The sequence below is a fragment of the Bos indicus x Bos taurus genome, chromosome 22 (genome assembly GCF_003369695.1).
Source record: "Bos indicus x Bos taurus breed Angus x Brahman F1 hybrid chromosome 22, Bos_hybrid_MaternalHap_v2.0, whole genome shotgun sequence".
Taxonomy (NCBI): Eukaryota; Metazoa; Chordata; class Mammalia; order Artiodactyla; family Bovidae; genus Bos; species Bos indicus x Bos taurus.
In genome coordinates this window covers 12,892,191-12,913,495 of record NC_040097.1, presented here as the reverse complement: position 1 = coordinate 12,913,495, position 21,305 = coordinate 12,892,191, and the positions used below count along the sequence as shown (strand labels likewise).

The window sequence follows — 21,305 nt, the reverse complement described above, 5'->3', positions numbered from 1 at the left end:
TCATTTATTTATTGAAGCCTAATTTATAATAAGATCTCAATTTATGTACATAGAGTTCAGTGACTTTTTCATATGTATATGCACTGGTAGCTACACTCAGATCAAGATATAGAGCATTTTTAGCTTCCCAAAGGGCTCTTTCTACATTTCTCCTTTTCAGTTAACACTTTCCCTCCCCCAGGGTGACACTGTACTGACTTCTATCACCACTGGTGAGTTTTGCTTTACAGCACAACCCTTTTTGGGGTGAATGGGGGTAATATTAGTAAACTGAAAAACAACACATCTGTTAACTGGAGTTAGGGTCATGGTCATTTTCTCCATGATCCTCATGCTTTTTATAACAATTTTTACATTTTTATACTATTTAAAATGACTAAAATTTCTGACCTGGGAGACCTCTTAGTCAGAAGGTCACTTTTTAGTTGAGGCAGTACTGTGCACGTTGGGATCTGTGGTTCCGGGAGTCCTTGTGAACACGGGCCCTGTATCAATCTGCTACTTCCCGTTTTTGGAATGCAGATATATTTGCAGACAGTAGGTTTAAAGGATGAATCATGAACTTTTCCCACAAGTCAGGTTTAAGTGTCAGTAGATGAATCAGTTCCTTAAAGCCTAGAATTTGCTGAGAAAATTAAATGAAAATTGATTTTTTAAAAGTTCATTGAATTAAAGAATGTGGGCATAAAGCTTTAACAACCTTTTAAATGACAGCAGTTAACTTGATTTATATATGCAAGATATTCCCCTGGTTTGTCAGATCATTAAAACTCTAGCAGTGAAAGCAAAAACAAAAGATAACTAAAAATTATGTCAGGTGGTTTTTAATTTTTGTTTGGTTTTTGCTTTTTGTGTTAGACCTAGGAAGTTGGGCCTTTTATGTTTCCCACTAAAGCAAGAACTTCAGCAATTTACTTATCTTTCCCAAATGCCTTTTAGTATATTCTTGTACCCTTTCTTATTTCTGTTGCTAAAGGAGAGGAGGTAGAGGTTGTAACTGAATTCTTGTTAGTTCTCAGGAAGGTCTATGTTTTTTACTGCAAGGCTGTAGCAAGTTGAGAACTAAGTCCTGTGGTAGGGATGCATAGGGCATAGTCCACGAAGTTCAAAGGTTTTATTTTGTGAGATGATTCTGCTGAATAATTCTGTTTTTCTGTGACTGAGTCAGACAGTTGGCCAAAAACTAAGCTGAATTTGCTACCCTAAGATTCATAGCATCATTAGCAAAGAAAGTAATTTATCACTTAGTTATTATTGATCCACCCTTTTTTCTCCTTTCTTCCTTCCTCCCTCCCTTTTTTTGGTGGCTCTTTTTAGATTTCCTGGCTTTTGCACTATCAGATATTTAACTTAAAATTTGTTAAATTTTTGAGCGATGTAACTAAAGAGGTACAAAATGAGAAAACATTAAAGTGAATTCCGTCTTTGCTATTTATTGTTCTGTAAACTCTGATTTTTCTCTTTAAAAGTGCTTTTCTTGCCTATAATCTTGCTGCTTCTCTAGGGTACTTTTGCTTTCACAGTGGTAACTAGACTGGTCTTTACTATAGAATGATGATATAGAAGCTGCTGTCTTTTGACTCTCTGAAGTCTGTAGAAAAGCTGAATTGTCCAAACTTCATTGGCCTTTTTATTATGACTTCATGTCAGTGAAGTGAAGTTGCTCAGTCGTGTCTGACTCTTTGCGACCCCCATGGACTGTAACCTACCAGGCTCCGTGGTCCATGGGATTTTCCAGGCAAGAATACTGGAGTGGGCTGCCGTTTCCTTCTCCAGGGGATCTTCCCAACCCAGGGATCGAACCCAGGTCTCCTGCATTGCAGACAGACGCTTTACCGTCTGAGCCACTAGGGAAGCCCGACTTGCTGTCATGTTCACATTAAATAAAGGAATACATCCAGAAAGCAGAAGACGTAAGGCAGACACTGTAAATTCTAAATATTTTTTATTAAAGCTTTTCTCTCTTGTAAATTCTTAAAACTTTTCTTTCTGGAATTATTTGACTGTTACCCAATGCTTCAGAATAATTTAAGTGAGAATGAAAAGACATGTAATCAGTAAATGGTATAACTTTCTTATGGGAGAGTACTTTTATTTCTGTAAATAGACTTTATTTTCTAACTAGAATGTTTTGTAATTGAAAAAAATATTTCTTTTTGTACATAGTTGTTAAATGGGTGAAGCTCTCTGGGGATTTTGGTTACCTGGAAGATTTTGAACCATTAGACTTCAGGGAGTGGGATTTTGGTATGACTCTATACTTCTTCAAATGGAATTGGCAAATAATTAAACATTGGAAAATATTTAAAATAGAAAGGATGTGGTCAGGTTGTTACAAGTTCATTTTTAAGCTTTACAGAGGTGGGAGAGAGGATAAGAAGGCAGGTTATTAAAAGAAAAATTATGACTTTCCTGTAGAGGTTTTAACACATTTGATTGTAAACCTTTGCCTGTTGCTCAAAGGTACCTAAAGATTTGTAATTATTTTCTAGTCTCTTTTACTTAAGAGGATGTTTATAAATTTATTCAGCTCTCTGTATTTTTAAAATATTTTATATACATATATATCTTCATTTTTACTTATTTGGCTGCACTGAGTCTTAGTTTGGGCATGTGTACTCATAATTGTGGCATGTGGGATCTAGTTCTTTGACCAGAGATGGAACCCGGACCTCCTGCATTGGGAGTGGAGTCTTAGCCAAAGACTGCCAGGGAAGACTGCCTCTCTTTGTCTTTAGATCATTGCTCAGGGGCATCATTAAAAAAATGTTGTCTATATATTATCCTAAAGGTATTAGGTCCCTGCTGACTTCATGGTTTGATGGTTGAGTAACTTCAGAGCCAAGCACTGTGGATAAATACTGCATGGTGGCATTTCTAACATGGTGTATGTCCTGCATGCAGGTTCCTTTCTGACTTTTTTACGTAATCTGGAGAAAGGTTAATTACTAGACTGATTTGGGGTGGATCGGGCAGTTGACAGTTACCTGCTTGGTCTGGGAAAGTTAGTTCTGGGATGAGATGACATTTGGAGAGGGTCTTAGATGAGAGATGGAGGGTGGTTTGTCAGCAGTTACAAGTACAGGATGATTGTTTCTGGAATGACAACATGAGAGGACTGAGAAATTTAGTAATCATTAAAATACCTGAAGAATTTTTCCTGCTGAAAAATTAAGTTTAACGTGTTAACCAGCAAGTACTTCGATTTGAATTCCAAATTACTATATTTTTCCAGAATAGTTTTTATTTGATGTGGCTGCTATGTAATATTTGCTCAGTGGTAAGGCCACCTGTGAGTTATCACTAATTTTCCATGTTAATTTCATGTTCATTCGGTATCCAGACTAGTGCTTTCTTGTCTCAGTTTTTGCTAGTGTTCTTTCTTGTTTGAAAAAACAAGAATTTTCTTGTTTTTGAAAAAAATGTTTTTTCATGTTTCTTGAAAAAACATGCATTTTCCGTGTTAAACATAGTGTATGTTACTTTGGAATCATAATTTTAAGCCACTTTGGCTTATTTTTACTCATATCATTATAAAATAACCTTGGGGTGATCAATGATTACACAGATGCACTGACTATATCATTTCTAGAACACAGTAATTAATAAGGAAGCAAACTTACATTAATTTAAAAATATTTAATTTTGTAAGTTGTGATAAAATATACACAACATAAAATTTGCCATTTTAATGGGTACAATTAAGTGGCATTAAGAACATTCACAGTGTTGTGCAGTGGTCACCACTGTCCATTTTGGCAACTTTTTCATCTTCCCAAACTGAAAGTCTGTATTATTGACAATAATTCCCCATTCCTGCCTCCCTGCAGCCCCTGGTGACCAGCGTTCTGCTTCTGCCTCTGTGAATTTGACCGTCTGGCTATCTCATATAGGTGGAATTTTACAGTATCTGTCTTCTTGTGAGTGGTTTATTTCATTGTAGCGTAGTGTCCTCAAGGGTCATCTGTGTTGTAATACATGTATCAGAATTTCCTTTTGACAAAATACATTTCCACAGCAGGTAAAATAGGTCCTGGAACCCTGTATATGAGGGCTTGTTACCTCCTTTGGAGGAACTTGGTAGGTGCCAGCAGAACTGTGAGAACCAGGTACCTTTTTTTTAGATATAGTTCTGACATACATGGTTATTGGAACGAGAGGGATGGAAGCAGAATATGATGACAGGGAAAGTGTAAAGCAAAGGTTGCTACAGTCTTGGATTTCATTTGGATGAGGACAGAGCTTTGTGGGTCTTCGTATACCCCCTTACTGTGTAGTCACTGATGTTCACAGTGTTGGTCTGAGTCAAGTGTTTGGTCCAGAACAGTTAACCAAAAGAGTTTATGCATTCTAAAGTTGTAAATAAGCCTTTGAGTATCTGAGAGGCATGATTATTCTGTGACTCATTCCCTAGCTGTTCTGGTTAGTTGAGGTTTTAACTGTATTTCAGTCTCATTTCTGTATTAATGGAAAACTAATTGAGTATTTAAAAGAGGCTTAATAGTTTACATAATAATGATACCACATAATTAATGCTCTATATTTTATGTTTTAGCTTTATTGTATTACTGTACCTCTGGATTTGAGAAATACAGATGTCCAGTCATAGAAAGCAAGTTGGGCACAGAGTATGAGTTGAGCAGTTAGCCCTTTCAGAATAGCTAAACAACTGAGCAACTAAACAACAGCCAACACATGTAAGTGTTTTTTAACACACATGTACACCTGTGGCTGATTTATATCAATGTATGGCAAAAACCACCACAATATCATAGAGTAATTAGCCTCCAATTAAAATAAATTAAAAAATTATTGTTTTCTTTACTGTTATTACAATTTTTAATTGATGTGTAGTTGATTTGTTGTGTTAGTTTCACGTGTACAGCAAAGTGATTCAGCTGTATGTGTGTATGTGTATATTCCTTTGCAGATTCTTTTCCATCATAGCTTATTATAAGATACTGAATATAGTTCCTGGGGCTATATACGTCTTTACTGTTATTTTTGATTCCTGTATTAGTAAACATGGGGTGACTTTCCTGAATACTGTTTGTTCCAGGGTGGTGGGGGGACACTTTAGAGCATCTTTTCATCACCCCTCCTCCCCAACTTGCTTCTTGACAAGGAGTGCTTTTGACTATCTTTGTGACAGTGAATGTTATGAAGCCTGATTTTTTTTTTTTTTTTTTGGTGCTTTAAATAACTGCTCAGTTCTTAAGAAAATCAGAGTGATTAGTTGTTTTCTAGAGTTACACTGTTAGACATAATTTTCTTTAAAAAAAACAATAGGTAGCTGTTTTTTCCAGGAATGTAGTTTCCTTTTGATTACTTTTTGTTTTTATTATTGAGCAAAATGGGCAGGAGTAGGTGATCTAGTAGCTAAACCTAGAAATATGAAAAACTTTGGGTATTTTGTTGTTATCATTTATGGGCTTTCCTGATAGCTCAGTGAAGCCTGCCAGTACAGGAGGCATGGGTTTGATCCCTGGGTATGAAGATTCCCTGGAGAGGAAAATGGCAACCCCACTCCAGTATTCTTGCCTGGGAAATCCCATGCATAGAGGAAACTGGTGGGCTACGGTCCACGCGGTTGCAAAAGAGTTAGCCACAATTTAGCAATGAAGACAACAACAACATGGTCGTTTATGATCGGGGAATTGTGACCCCATGGACTACAGACCCTAGGCTTCCCTGTCCTTCACTATCTCCTGAAGTTAGCTCAGACTCATGTCCATTGAGTCGATGATGCCATCCAACCATCTCATCTTCTTTCACTCCCTTCTTCTCCTGCCCTCAACCTTTCCCAGCATCAGGGTCTTTTCCAATGAGTCGGCTCTTGGCATCAGGTAACCAAAGTATTGGAGCTTCAGCATCAGTCCTTCCAATGAATATTCAGGGTTGATTTCTTTTAGGATTGACTGGTTTGTTCTCCTTGCTGTCCCAGGGATTGAATCCAGGTCTTGTGCATTATAGGCAGATTCTTTACCGTCTGACCCACCAGGGAAGGGCTTCTTTATTTTTGGCTGTGCTGGTCTTTGTTGGTGTGTAGGCTTTTCTCTAGTTGCAGTGTGCAGGCTCTAGGGTATTGGGCTTTAGTAGTTGCGGCACGTAGGCTCAGTTGCTCTGCAGCACGTGGGATCTTCCCTGATCAGGGATTGAACCCGAGTCTCCTGCATTGGCAGGTGAACCCTTTACCACTGAGCCACCAGGGAAGCCCGAGCATTTCTTAATGTAGGGCTGATGTTCATTACTTTCATTTTGTTTCCATTTTGAAGTTGATTTTAATCCTCAGTCATGGTTCATATTTGCATTTGAAATGTACGAAAGTTTTTATTATTATTAATACAAGTAATACCACATGCAGACTGGCAAACAGAATCTGCTGTTTGGCGTTACCTGCATCTGGTTTTCCTTAAGGGTTCCTGGGTGAACTGCGAGAAACTTTAAATGACTCTGCTGCCAGTAGTAGCTGTGACAGGGGACGCAGAGAGCTGGAGGGGCTCTTCTGGCCTTGCCTTGTAGGGTGGCTCTCCCTTCTTGCAGTGAATGCTTGAGGGCTCCAGGACTTTTGCAGCCCTGTCCAGGGCTTTGAGGCACAACAGGATTCTGAAAACAGTCTCCTCCCCGCCCACCCCTTGACCTTTACCCTGATTTTGGCTTCCTATTAACTTTGAGAGGAGCTCTTTTGAAAGCAGCTATACTACTGAAATCTCAGGTTCTGTGGTAGTATTCTTTTTCCACAAGCTCTTTGAGAGGCTTCCCTACTCTCCCTGTCTCATCTTTGACCTTACTGTGACCTCCTTTTCCTCTCAAAGAGTTTCAGCCCCTTTGGGCCTGGACCCATTGTCCAATCTTTTGTTTGCTTCCTGGCCAGTACCCTCTACCCTGGTTCCTTTGCCCTTCTGCAGCTTCTGCTCTCTGGAGCACCACCCCATCAGTCCAGCCTGTGCCCCGTTTGCTGTGGACACACCGCCTGGAATTCAGGGTCTCCTCTTGAAGGGGCCCTATTTGTGGCTGGTTCCACACAGTATTAACTTGAGGCAGACCTTTTTCTTTTTGCCTTCTGTGACCTTTGCAGCTCCTCTGTTGTTCCTCTGTTTGCACCTCCCTTGGGGGATCCCCCCACCTTTCCACTTCATCTAGCCTGTGTGCCCCCCTAAACCTTTCTACTGAGCTTCAGGTCCATATATCCTGTCTCTCTGGGCCTGTCCAGTTTGGAGTTCCGCTGGCCCTTTAATCTACAGGTCCCAAACAATTCCTTAGTCTGCCTTAAAGCTACTCCTCTAGCCGACTCATCTGCCTAGGTCTCTTTTTTTTTACCTTCCTTCTTGGTGATGGTGTCCAATTTTTCTCCTGACAGCTTTTTTTCTCCCCACAGCTTTCCTGTGGAACTGAGCCTTCTTATTGAAAATTACCAACCTTTGACTTAAGAATGTGCTGTTCTGACTTCTTGGTTTTCAGACATTTTTGTAAGCTATGGGGCCCTTTGTTAAGTGAAATCTTTCCAGGAGGCCCAGTATGTAAAATAAGAAAAGACTGGAGTTCTGGTGGAAGGGGAATGAAGGGCCAGCATCCTGTCCTGCCACTTAGGCCTCCCCATGCTGCCCTCTTCCTCCTCCGAGGCAGAGCTGGTGTCTGGTTCTCGGCCTCTCTAAGTGGAACTCCCTGCAGTTAGTTGCTCAGGACTGCCTGAGGGTACTCTGCTTGTCCAAAAACCGCTTTATCTGCGCAGCACCCCGCCTCTTTCTCATTGGTTTTATTTTGTGACTGGTAAGTATAAAATTAATGCTGTGATGAAACTTGCCAAGGAAAAGCAGTGCCACTTTGGAAAGTGAAACTAGGTGGTAAAAAGAGCCAGCTCCTTTAAATGCTGAAAACCTCAGAAATGCCCAGGGGTTCCTTTCAACTTCTACAGTAGTGTTTATTGACTCTTATCTTTCTCTAAAGCTGCTCTTCTACAACATGAACATGCAAGTAAACTGAGTTTAGTTTTACTGTTTTTGTTTTGTTCATTTGCCAGTATAGCAGGTTTGTTCAACATATATAACCAAAATGTTAACCATTTGCAGTTAAAAATGTGTTCTGTTGCCTCCAAATGGTTGTCCATCCCCTTTACCCCACCCTTCTCTGATCATCTGGTACACTGTGGACAGATAGCTCTTTCTAAACAAACTTGATTTTATCACATAAATTTATCCCGCTGCCAGCAGGGTAAAGTCCAGGCTCCTCAGGAATGTGCACAGAATCCTTGAGCTTGTCTGGTCACCTGCTCAGCCCAGCCCCCTCTCACACGTGCCCTCCCTCCAGCATTGGCCAGACCCTGGTCCTCCCCACATCCTCTTCTCCGCATGTCCAGTGTGTCCTCCACTAACATACGGCTCCTCAAATGTCAGTCTGGCATATACCAATCTGATACTTCTGGCCCTATTTGACTACTGTAATTATTCTTTTAATATTTTAAAAATTTACTTCAAATTTGGACTTTTTAACTGAAATTTTATAAAGCATTATTACATTTTAGAAATAAAAATAATGAAATACAAGTAATAATAAATTAATCATTTTATTAAAATACATTCCTTCAGTAAGTTTCTCTGTCTCTTTTCTTTTTGGCTGCACCACGCAGCTTATGGGGGCTCAGTTCCCCGACCAGGGATTGACTCTGGATCCTGGCAGTGAAAACCCAAAACCATAATTACTAGGCCACCAGTGTTCTCCGAAAGTTCCCAACTAAACCTTTTGTACTTAAAACTTTTAAAAACTGTGTACTTCTTAATAGATGATATTAAGGAATTTTTTTTTTTTTTTTAGGTATGATAATGACATTGTGACTATATATGAGAATGTCCTTTTTCTTGGGAGAATCAAACTGAAGAGTTAAAGGTGAGGTATCATGATGTTTCAGCACTTTTAAATGGCTCATAAAATATGTATATGTGTAATACGTGCACATATATATGGAAATATATATGCAAATACATATGCACATATATATGGAAAAATACAGCAAATCAGGAAAATTTTAATAACTTTTGAATCTAAGTGGAGAGAATTTGGAATTTTTTCAAAATCTCTGTGTTTGAAAATTTCGATAAAAGCTTGTCTTGGTTTAAGTATAAAAATGGCTTCAAAAGCTGCAAAAAAAGATTAACCCCAGTACACAGTGGGTAACACACATGCACACACACACACACATACATACATACATACATACATACATATACACGGAGAGCACAGACCCATTTGTTGAAGTGACATTTAGACTACTGTGTTTTCAATGTTGTGGGAAAACCAAATGCTAGTGAAGGGTTTTCTAAATAACTTTTAAAATTGAGGTATAATTGATATATACAGCATTACATTAGTTTTAAGTATACAACTGATCATTTGATATTTGTATATATTGTAAAATGATCACAATATGTCTAGTTAACATCTGTCACCATATCTAGTTACAAAATTTTTTTCTTATGACTTTTAGATACACTCTGATGACTTTTAGATACTTTCAAATGTGCAATATAATATTAACTATAGTCATTGTGCTATACATTACATCTCCATGACTTACAACTAGAAGTTTGTACCTTTGAAGTTCCTAACAAATCGTGTGTAAGCAATACCTGTGAAGTAGCAGTTGCATATTTTCTATGTTAACTCTTTTTTTCCCCATTCCACCTTAATGATTTTATATAAATTCTTTAAAAGAAAGTCTTCAGCAGCCCCTAAATTTTCTCACGTTCCAGCAGGGGTTTTGTTGTGTCTAGGGGACGACACTAAGGAGATTTCTTGTTTGTCCTGTAAGACTCAAGTTTCCTGTGGAGTTTTCCTTCCTGGACGCCTCCAAGCCAGGTTAACTACCCTTTGCCCTGGGCATTCGGCCTTCTGCATATTCTCCTCTTGTGAATGTTATAAATGTAATTACTTGTTCAGTGTCTGTACCAGATTGAGAGCTGACTGTGAGAGACCTTGTTATTCCTCATTGGTACCCTGGATACAACATAGCAGAGTAGACAGTAGATACATTATAGCTGAGGAAAGGCATGGAGGCAAAACTGCAGCAGCACCATTTGTAGCTTTGTTTCTACTCCAAAATGTATTATATTCTAAACAAAAGCTATGATGTTTAATCAGATCTGATCTAGTGACTCCTTGGTTTAAAGCCTGCCATTGGCTTTCTATAGCAATTACAATAAAATCCAAACTTCTCTTGTGGTCTGTAATACCCTTTGCAATTTGTTCCTTGCCCACCTCTGCCACTTTTCTGCCTGCTTTTCCGCAATCCGCTATGCATCTTTTCTGTCCCTCCAAGTACAGCAAAGTTTGTTACATTTAGTTCCTTTTCATCAGAGGGGTTAGCTCAGTCACGAACCCTTCCCTCAACATCCTTACCTCCACTCCCCTGGCTTTCCTGTCTCTTTACTGCTTGCTTTTCTTCATGGTGCTTATCACTTAATGAAATTATCTTACTTTCAGTTCACTTTAATACTTAAATTAAAAAATTTAATTTATCATTGACTGCTTTAAAGTCACAAGGTAGAGAACATTAAAACCTGCTCCAGGACTGTTTCTCCTTGTTGTTCCTTGTGGGAAAACCAAACAGGGCACTAATGCACTGTTCTTGTGTTTACTGTTGTCAACTCTGTGAAGATAGGAACCAGTTCCTTTAATCAGCATGGCATCCCTGTACTAAGAATGGTGCATAGCAAATATATGTATGTTGAGTGGAGGTGTGAATAAACAACCAGCTTGTAAATGATCTAAGAAAAAAAGTTTTTTTTTAAACTCCAGAGATTTGGGGGCAGTGTTATAGTTTAGTTCTGCCTGTTCTGAATTTTTTTATAATAAGTCAATACTTTGTCATATTTTGCTGCCTGGAGTGCCTGTTTATTTTTCTAGGTGAGCGTAATTCCTTTTTTCTTCAACTTCTTTTTTTTTTAATCACATTAACTTATAACTTCACTTTTTTGAGGATAACTGCTCATCTTTAGATCTTCAACAAACGCATTCCTTTTCTTAAAAAATAATTTTATTTATTTTTGACTGTGCTGGGTCTTCATTGCTGCTTGGGACTTTTCTTTAGTTGTGATGAGCAGGGGGCTACTCTCTAGTTGTCGTACTTGGACTTCTCATTCCGGTGGCTTCTCTTTTTGCAGAGATCAGGTTCTATGGTGTGCCTGTGTGTATGCTCAGTCGCTTCAGTTGTGTCTGGCTCTTTGCAACCCTATGGATTGTGGCCTGCCAGGCTCCTCTGTCCATGGGATTCTCCTGCAAGAATTCTGGAGTGGGTTCCCATTCCCTTCTCCAGGAGATCTTCCCTGACCCAGGGATCAAAGCTGCATCTCCTATGTCTCCTGCATTGGCAGGTGGGTTGTCAACCACTTAGCCACCAGGGAAGCCCTTACATATGCATTTCTATTAGTAAACATCAAATTGAAGGGCATTAGCTCCAGTCATTTGCTCTTCTCCTTTTTTTTGTTTTTTATTTATTTTATTTTTAAACCTTACATAATTGTATTAGTTTTGCCAAATATCAAAATGAATCCACCACAGGTATACATGCTCTTCTTTTCATGAAAGTAGTTCCAAAGAGGCAGTTACCAGTCTGGTTTTTTATGGGCATGGGACAGGGCAATTCTACTTTCTTTGCCCTCATGTTCCTCGTGAGAACCTGTTATTTGCAGGTGTATGAGGCCCAGGTTGATCTGCAGAATAAAATCCAGTGAATCCACTGTCCTCCCACCATTGTTAATTGAATCGACGTTCTTATTGTGGTGGGAGTGCAGATGAAGATGTATCTGGATGGGAATGGGGGTCCCTGAGAACAGGGGAGGCATCCACAGAAGGGAAATAGGGTTGACCAGACTTAGACTTTGCCTATAATCCCTCCCACCCCCTCCTCAGTCCTGTTTGGAAATGGAAAAGTTTTGGAAATTTTGAAGCTATGGAGGAAAAGAAGCCCTCTAGTTCTTAATTAAAAAATTTTTTAAACAAATTTTTAAATTAAAAGTTTCTTTGTTGTTGTTTAATATATTTTGATATATTTTGTCCTGCTTCCATGCACAAACGAAAATGAGTTAGTATTCTAGTTTTTTACTCAATTGATTTTTGGCGAGAGTTTAGAAAATTTGGACTCTCAGGTAATCCTGAAGTTAGAAACAAAAACATATTTTGTAAAACTGGTTACTCATATTATAATTAGTATGTGATACTAACATATAAAATGTAACAATTTTAGTTGCAGATTTATTAGTATATTTGAATCATTTAAACTTGGATTACTGTGGCACCAAACATGTAAGGGATTTTTCCATCTTGGTTTGAGGAGAACGTATACATTGTTTTAGCATGGTGGCAAACAGTTGAAAGTTACTATGGGTAAAATGGACCTTTTCCTATACCACTCTTCCACCAACACATTTTACTGAGCTCAAATTTTGTCACAAATAATTTAGAAATAGGTAAGAAAAATGAGATGGCTTTTAATAGGCATCACTTTTTCTTGCATTGCTCTATTTTTATCAAATCATAAACTTAAGTATCAATGCTTAATCTTTTTTTTTTTTGGCTATGCCGCATGGCTTGTGGGATCTTAGTTTCCCAACCAGGGATCAAACCTGTGTGCGCTCCATGCAGTGAAGCCCCGAGTGCTAACCACTGGACCACCAAGGAAGACCCCTGGTCCCCTCTGGAGGTCACTGTTATTCCTAGTTTTTTTTGTTTTCTGCCAGAAAAATTCTATTTGTATAAAGATACATATTTCCCCACCCACTTAAAAAATCAGTTGATAGTGCTCTTTTCATTTAAAATATCTTGGATATATCAAAGTACACAGCAGTGTGCCTTGTTCTTTTAGTGATTGCCTAGTAATGTGTTTATACAGATGCACCGTAATTTATTCAAACAGTTCTCTGTATACTTTTGGGTTATTTCCATTTTTTTATGCTATAAACAGCGTTGTGCACTAATGATAACTGAATTTGCTTGGATTAAGACAGCTTTCTAATACTGAAAGCATTTTTTCCCCCTGAGTTCGAGTATTTGTATAAATACTGTTCACCAGCACTGGATGTGGTAGAGTAAGGGGAGCTGGAGGTGAAGTCCTTGCCACCCCTTCCCCTTTGGTGGCATAGAAGGGGTGGAAGGGACAGAATTTCCAGCTGAGTCTTGGGAGACCGATGTGTCTGAAGATGTCCACAGACTGTGAGGTCTTAATCATGCCTTTAAAGCCCAAGACCTGTGTGTGTGCTGCTTATTATCAAATGATATTTGTGTTTTAGTTTTGAGAAAATCACAGCAGCATGGATCGACTAACAAATTATTTTACTTTCTGGAAATTTTTTAAAAAACACCTTTTTAAATTTTCTTGACTGTGTTGGTCTTAGTTGCAGCTCTTGGGTTTAGCTGCCCCGCTTGGGAGATTTAGTTGCCTGACCAGAGACCAAACCCATATCCCCTGCATTGCAAGGCAGATTCTTAACTGCTGGGTCACAAGGAAAGTTGCTGGAAATTTTTTTTGTATTCTTTTGTTCGTTGGCAGTAGACAGCTAAACTTTTTTCTTTAATTTGCTTTTTATCTGAGCTACTTGATAAATTTTAAACAGAATGCTCTGGTTCCAGTACAGTAACTTCTGAAGAAACTGAATTTGGAATCTTGAGGCATTATGTAGCTGAATCTTAGAGTGGTTATTATATTTCAATCATCTGAGTTTTTAGTTTTTATCCCTTTGCTGAAGAACTTCAGAATATTCCCTTGGAGCATACATTCATACTACCGTGAGTATCTCCTCTGCGTATTGCTATTGCCTCTAAAGCATTGTCCTCAAAGGATGGGTAATAGGGTGATGGGAGGGAGGTCCAAGAAGGAGGGGACATATGTATACCTATGGCTGATTTATGTTGATATTTGGCAGAACACAGCAAAATTCTGTAAAACAAATATCCTTAAGTTAAAAAGTAAATAAAACAAACAGAAAAAAAGATGGGTAACAATTGACTGTAATATATCCTAACCCGAGGCTGTCAGTGCTTGCACAGAGGGTGTGCACACCCAGCCAGCGGTGGGTGGATGGGCGCTGCTGGTCCACAGGCTCGGCTGCCCTTCCCTGCAGGGACTTGAGCTGCCAAGTGCATTATTGGGCTTTCCAGAATCAAGTGTGTTTGCTTTGCTGTGGCATTCTTTCTGCCATTTATTTTGTGTTCTAGTGAGTAGTTTTGACTCATGAAGGCAGACAAAAGGATGCAACTTGTAGACTTGGGATTGTGGCAAAAAAAACAGTATCACAGAGTGTGGCAGAAAGCAAGTTTTTGTGCATTTATGAGGTGCCTTCAGAAAGTGATCTGAGAAGTATAGAAATTGGCAATTAGGATTAGTCAAGTTCTTTGTATTGTGAATAGCATTGTGAACAACAGGGAAGCCTGGCAAGTTGCACCACTTAATGTTTAAAGAACAGGTGTAAGAAAATGGTTCGAAGGCTTATTTTAACGTCAGAGGATTTGAAGAGGATTGTAGAGCAAGCAAATTGCCTGTGGATAATGCCCAGTAAATTCACACAGGAGTTCTGCTTTTACGCCCTCTCAGGTGAAAAAGGCACTCGAGGTTGGCCCTTGTGCACACCAGGGCTGTCAGTGGTGCTGGCCTTGAGGCAGATGATGGGCACTGAATTTCCTTCCCTTATGAGAATGACATTACCCCTCCCTGGAGGCAGGAATGTTACTTCTGCAGTAGAAAGTTCTGGTGTTTTCCTTTCTAGTGAATTGGAGGTATCATGATCTATTGACATAGAAATTTATTCAGCAGACTGTATAAAGTGGTGGTGCCAGGAGTTTAGGGAATGCAAAGATAAGGGAATTCCCTGCCCTTGAGGAGTTTATAGTACCATAAGATGATGCCACACAAAATAGCTAGTGTTTAAAGCTGTCGGAAAGGTACAGAGTGCCTCCTGTGGAAAATACTTTGACAGGGGTGGGTGAAGGGGCTAACATTTTTGTAGGGTGTTATTTTGAGAAACAGATTTTGTGGAATAATATTTGTGGGAGTAAAGGTGAGGGAGTGAGTGATCTTTGAATACTTACTCATATATCGTTATTGTTAGTGTAAGACTTTCTCAGACTTAAAATATTTCTGTTTTTAATGGAGAAAAGGCCCAGTGTAAAATAAGAACCCTGGACTTTTCCTTTTCAAATCTCTTTCTAAACCTTAATCTTTTAGTGCTACTTCCTCCTAAAGTTGTTTAACTTTGGTGAGGGTCTCACCCACTCTCCTTCTTTGAGAACAGCAGAAGCAGCAAAGAACTAGCTCCAGTGATTTGTCATATCTTAAGCTGTGGGCAGGCTCATTGGGACCTGCCTGGAACTGCAGTGAGCAGCAGTCGGGATATGGGAAGGGAAGGGAAACTGTTAACTTGTGTCCATAAGCACGCAGCTTGGCAAAAATGACAGTATTTCCTCAGTGGGCCCCAAACTTTTTACTTTTTTATCTGTTGAGTTCCCCTAATTTGCTCTTTAATTGCTGAGGGAGGTTATTATGCTGAATTCTTCCATGTGAGTCACTTGCTGTTTTGAGTTATTAAAATTTTTATAACCCTGGCATGTTATACATTAGTTTTTCCTTGTATTGACTATTGCTGAATGTTAATTTGCAGTTATTATGTTTTCTTTGGCTAATTATATGCTCAGTTGGTAGGAGTTTCTATTGATGTGGATTTCAGCAAGATTCAGGGACCAGCCCCTGACTTTTTTTTTTTTTTTGGTATTCTTTTTTGTTGTTGTTGACTTTTTAAGAATCAGATAAGAGTTAAAGATACGTTCAGAATCTGCTCACCATCCTTACTGTCATTTCTTTGGTCTTACCTGTCGTCTCGTCTCATTTGGATTATTACGGTAGCCTCCTAACTGATTCCCCTCCTTCTGCCCTTGCCTGCTCCAGGCTGCCCATGATATAGTGAGATTCTGTTAACAGGTAAATCAGATGATGTCACTCTGCTCAGAACTTCCTGCTTTCACTCAAATTTTCTTCCTATCCCATAAGGCTCCCATGGCCTAGCCCTCCCACTTTTTAGGACTTCCTCCCCATTATCTGCTGTCCAGCGAGCCCAGGGGACTCCTTCCTAAGGGCCTTTGCACGTGTTGCATGTGTTCTTGCCTGGAGTGCCTTCGTACAGATGTGTGCATAACTAGCTCTCTCACTTTTTCGGGATCTTTCCCCCAAAATAAGCTCAGTGACCCGTGTGATTGATTTCAGCCCTCCTGTTATTATGCCCAGTGAAATAAGTCCGTCAGAGAAAGACAAATACTGTATGATACCTCTTATATGTAGAATCTAAAAAATAAAACAAACTAGTGAGTATAACAAAATAGAAATAGACTTACAGATATAGAAACTGTTATGGAGTAGGGCAAGATAGAGGTAGGTACAAATTAAGAGGTACAAACTATTATGCAGAAAATAAGTAAGCAATGAGGGTATATTGCCCAGCACAGGGAATATAGCCAATATTATACTAACTATAAACTAGCAATAATATATACTAACTATATATTATTTTAACTATACTTTTAAAAATTGTGAATCACTGTGAATTACCTGACATTGTAAATCAAGTATACCTCAGTGAAAAAAAGAAAATTTCACTCCTCCTCCAACATTTCATATCCCTGCCTCTGCTTATTTTTTTCTCCTTAGCATTTATTATCTAACACTGTGTGTTTTACTTCTCCAGCCTCTGTATTATCTCTTTCCTTCGCTTGAATGCTAGCTCTTTGAGGACAGGGATTTTTGTCTGTGTTGTGTCGCCAGCACCTCAAACTAGATCTTGTCTTTAGTAGGTGCTCAGTAAGTTGTTGACTGGATGGATGGATGAATGTTTCATACCATAACTTCCTACCCTGGTTTGTGAATTGTGTAAATTCTGAATGTGGTAGGCTGTCAGACAATGTCTCATCGATAAACCTCTCCTAGGTCTTCAGTCAAAAGGGGGCTATGATTCTGTGTTTAACAGTCATTTTGTTATACTGCACAGATTGGCACAGCATTGTGCACAAATCAGGTATACTTCATTAAAAAAGGGGGCGGCTATAATTCTGGGAATTGGATACAAAAGGAATGGCTGGAGGAGCAAAGGGGAAGATGGTATTACACAGAATCCACGCGCCACCTTTTCCCACTTATACTGCTATAGTTCACTAACAGCTGAGCAGAAACCTATACACCTGCCAGGGCTGCTGTCGGAGCGGAGTGAGAGCCAACGGTCGGGGGGCTGGCCGTGCAAATTCATGCGTGGGATTCAGGGAGAGTCTGGGAGGATAAGTGTGGGGCGACACGTACCAACATAAAGTATCCAGCACAGGTGGTGTTTATTTAATTCACGTGTGGAGATACACTTAGGTGTAGGACAGACTAAATTAATAACACGGGGTAAGATCTGAGATCATGAGTGAAAGATTAGAAAGCTAAGAATTAAATTCCAGCTTAGCCTAGTCACATCCATATGTTGAACCACAAAACTGAACTCAGCCTCTTGAAATGGAACACGACAGGAAACATGTCTTCACTGTGGCCGTGATCTCTTAGTGTGATTAAGTGCTCATTTCCGTGAGTTCAGTAAATCTGTGTTTAGGCCCAGTTGTGTCCCAGATTAGATCTCTGTCACCTAGAAGATCACAGTGGCCTCTCTTATTCTGATTATAGTCCTTCCTCAGAGCCCTGTTGTCACTTAAGATTCCAAGAGGTGACAGGCTTGTGTTTATGGTACCTCTGACTGAGTGCCTCCTCCCTTTGCTGCTCAGATCATTCTCACCTCTCCCACCCGCTCCAGGACGCATTGCCAGCATCTCGTTGCTCCTCTTCTGCCTTATGAACAAGGGTACCAAGGTCTGTTGCTGCTGCTGCTAAGTCGCGTCAGTCATGTCCGACTCTGTGCGACCCCATAGATGGCAGCCCACCAGGCTCCTCTGTCCCTGGATTCTCCAGGCAAGAGTACTAGAGTAGGGTGCCATTGCCTTCTCCAGTACCAAGGTCTAAATATACTTTATTGCAAACTATATTCATGTTCGGTGCTCGTTAATATTTATGACTTGAATCTGTTACTAATAAGCTTATTTTTGATTACGGATGGCAGCATTTAAATCTCTCAAGATGTGAAGGAAGATCACAGTGGAAATGGTAGGAATAAGTGGGACTTTTGCTCGTCTTGCCCAGTTCCCTGCTTCTCTAGGCCCCAGTTAAAGTTGGCCGAGGGATTTAGGTTTGATGTCTGTTCCTTGGGTGTGAGGTCTCTCACTGATAGGTCACAAACTACTACTTCCAGTTACCGCCCTCAAAACGAAAGACAAAATGAAATCCAGTGCAGTGATTACATTTATAGATTTGGAATTTTATAATTTATTTATTTATGAAATTCACATCCTTTTTTTCATTAAAACCTGAAATTCTCAGGGCTTTTAATGTTAAAAGTTATCTTCAGGGAATAATTTATCATGCTCTTGGGGAATTAAATAATTTATGTTCAAATGCTAGCTTATTTCATTCATCAGGTTATTTTGGATTTCTGTAATGCTAATTATTTTTCTTAAAAGATGATCCTGTGCTACTTAAAAACTAAATGAGTCTTTCATGTGCCGGTTTGGATCTGTCTTATGTTTATGGATTCACTTGTAAGGATATAATCAGTCTTAAAACGTGACTAGCTGCAGTCCCTTACTTTCCTAATACAATTATTTTCTTCAGTCCAAACAAACTAGAAATAAATTTCTGTTTTTTTTGTTTTCCTGAAGACCATCATTTTTCTACAGCAAAAAAAAAAAAAAAAAAGCTACCACCAGAGCAGCTTACATTTTTCTGTTCTTTGTGCCACTTGATAAATGAGGCCTTCACATCAGCATCTCCACCAGCAGCAGCAGCAACATTTTACCTGATGTCATGGAGGAGGCCTGGAGAGGAGGGCTGCTCCAGCTGGGGATGCTGGCCTCTGGTGGATTTGCATTTAGTCTTCTGTATGAGCCCCCTTCAGAATCTGAAGCGCTCTTTAGAAAGAAATACTGCCTCATCCAGATTCTAGAAGAGAAGTATTTAAATTAAAGCAAAAATCATTTATTTTCCCCTTCTGCATGCTTCCACTACTTCTCCCTTTTAAATGGTTTTATCACTTCCATAAAGTTTCTGTTTTTGAGCTGTGGTTGTTGGAGAACTCTCATAGAAAGGTACTGGGCTGGAAGCTTGTGACACCGAGCTGGTGGGAGGGCCCACCGACGCTTCTGAGGAGCTGATGTCTTATGAAAACACCTTTAGAGACTGTTACCAATTCATTTAAATTAAGTTTCCAGTGGGCAACAGAGTGTACTTGAGCCAGGCAAGTATCTGTGACCCAGAGGTACTTACTTGGTTTTGATTTCTTAGAGGCATTTATTTATTTTATTTTGTATTATGGTAAATTTTAAACATACACAAAGAGATAATAACATAATATGTCCCATTTACCAATCACCCCTTATTAACATCATGTTCTTCTCGAGGCATTTCTAATGCATTTAGGCATAAAATGCTTGCATTTTATAATTATGTTTTTCTCCTTTTGGCATTGTGTTTTAAGCAAAATTTTCTCCTCGTTTACATTGGCAAATTGAAATGTGCACTAGTTAACTCCTGAGACTAGTTGTAGAGAAGCAATAATTTGATCTTTCAATAGAAATGCACTGAATACAAAATAAACAGACTGCTGTTAGAGATGTTCTTTACAAATTGGTTAAGTTGTGTGTAAAATATTACTCTTGCACTCAGCTCAGCCAACAGTGAACCTCTTCTACTTTCACTTATAGCATGGAAAAATCTGGTATTATAAAACTGATGGAAACTTGGATATAGATGGGAAATGTTTTTTTTTCCTTCTTGTCTCTCCTTCCTCCATCCTTGATTTATTTCTTCTTTCTGCTACTCATTCTACAAATATTTATTGGCATTGTAGATACAACATAAACAAAGGGATGCCTATATTGTGGGAAAGTAGGAGGATAATAAACTAGTAAAGGAAATAAATAGGAGCTGGTATTTGTGATAAGTACTTGCTGGTAGGCTGAGTGATATGTTAGAGAATAAAATGAGGACATACTCAATAGGGTGATGAGAAAAAAATCTTTCTGGACTGCTGACTTTGATATTTACAGTGTGAAGGGTGAGAAGCAGCTTGGGCAGAGGGATAGTCCTCAGGAAAGAGTCTGTGGTAGGTGGGTTAGGAACCAACAGAGGGAGTGTGATTGGAAGGAAGATGGAGTGGTATGTAGGGACCAGATCTTACAGGGTCTTGTGGATCCTGGTAAGGAGTTTGGAGTGTATTATTTAGGAAGTTAGTGAAAGCTTTACATATGATTGTGACAGAATCTGCTTTGTCTTTTTTGGGGTTGGTGGTGGTGGGGGAGGTCTGCTGCAGGGGCTTGCAGGGTCTTAATTCCTAGGCAGGGATTGAACCCGTGCCCTCTGCAGTGGAAGCATGGAGTCCTACCACTGGACCGCCAGGTAGGTCCTGATGCAATTTTAAATCACCCTTAATTCTTAGGGGTTACTTTTTTGGGGGTCAATTCTTGATTTTTTATTTTTTGCTGTTTCAAGGTATATATGTAATTAAAAATTCTTCACAAGATTTTTAGAAGTCATGACTATATTCTAAAACAAAAGGTACTTTATTTGCAATAGTAGTTTGTAGGAATGTTTCTGATCAGAGGCACAGGGAAATGATAATAAATGCAATGTTTTATTTTCCATTCTTTTGTTGAAAATCATTAATATGCCCTTGATGGAGAAAACTGCTTTTTTTTTCTGTAAGGTAAGAAGATATCAAGTCATGCTTTGTAACAAATGAGGTTTGCATCTTGAATTAATGACTCTATAATACTGTTACACTTTGAAAGGATTTAAGAATCTATAAGGAACCCATTTTCCAGAATTTATCTGGTGGCATAGTTCTTGAATTATGTTTGGTATTATGAAATTCTAAAACAGTGGATTTTAGTGGAACACTGCCTCTGTTCAGCTTTGATCTCATCCGTATTTAAAACCAAGAGTTGTGTTAATGATGACACATTCTACCCATTCTAACTTTATCTTTTACTTGTGGTCCCCTGTGTAGAAGAGCTTATTCTTCAGATGAAGGATTGAATGAGTACTTTTATTATTTTGAGTACAAGCTAATGTGCAAATTGTTATTTAGCAAGTTTTATGGTTGGCTGGGACTATTTCTATGTAAGGCTCAACACTGGAAACAGATGAAAAACTATTTTGCATTGAACTAGTTTTGCCAACATTATAATCAAAT

General features: G+C 39.0%; 1 protein-coding gene across 9 annotated transcripts in view; it reads left to right on the top strand.

Annotated features, from left to right (window-relative positions):
• SFMBT1 (Scm like with four mbt domains 1) overlaps nt 1-21,305 on the top strand; it is a 121,502-nt gene that overhangs the window by 2,555 nt on the left and 97,642 nt on the right. For 7 of the 9 annotated variants that reach the window (XR_003507911.1, XM_027523830.1, XM_027523825.1 and 4 more), the window contains one exon: nt 8,812-8,883. The exons of the other annotated variants lie outside the window; for them this stretch is intronic. The gene's annotated coding sequence lies outside the window, so the exon portion shown is untranslated. The remainder of the gene's footprint in view (nt 1-8,811; nt 8,884-21,305) is intronic. 9 annotated transcript variants of the gene reach the window in all.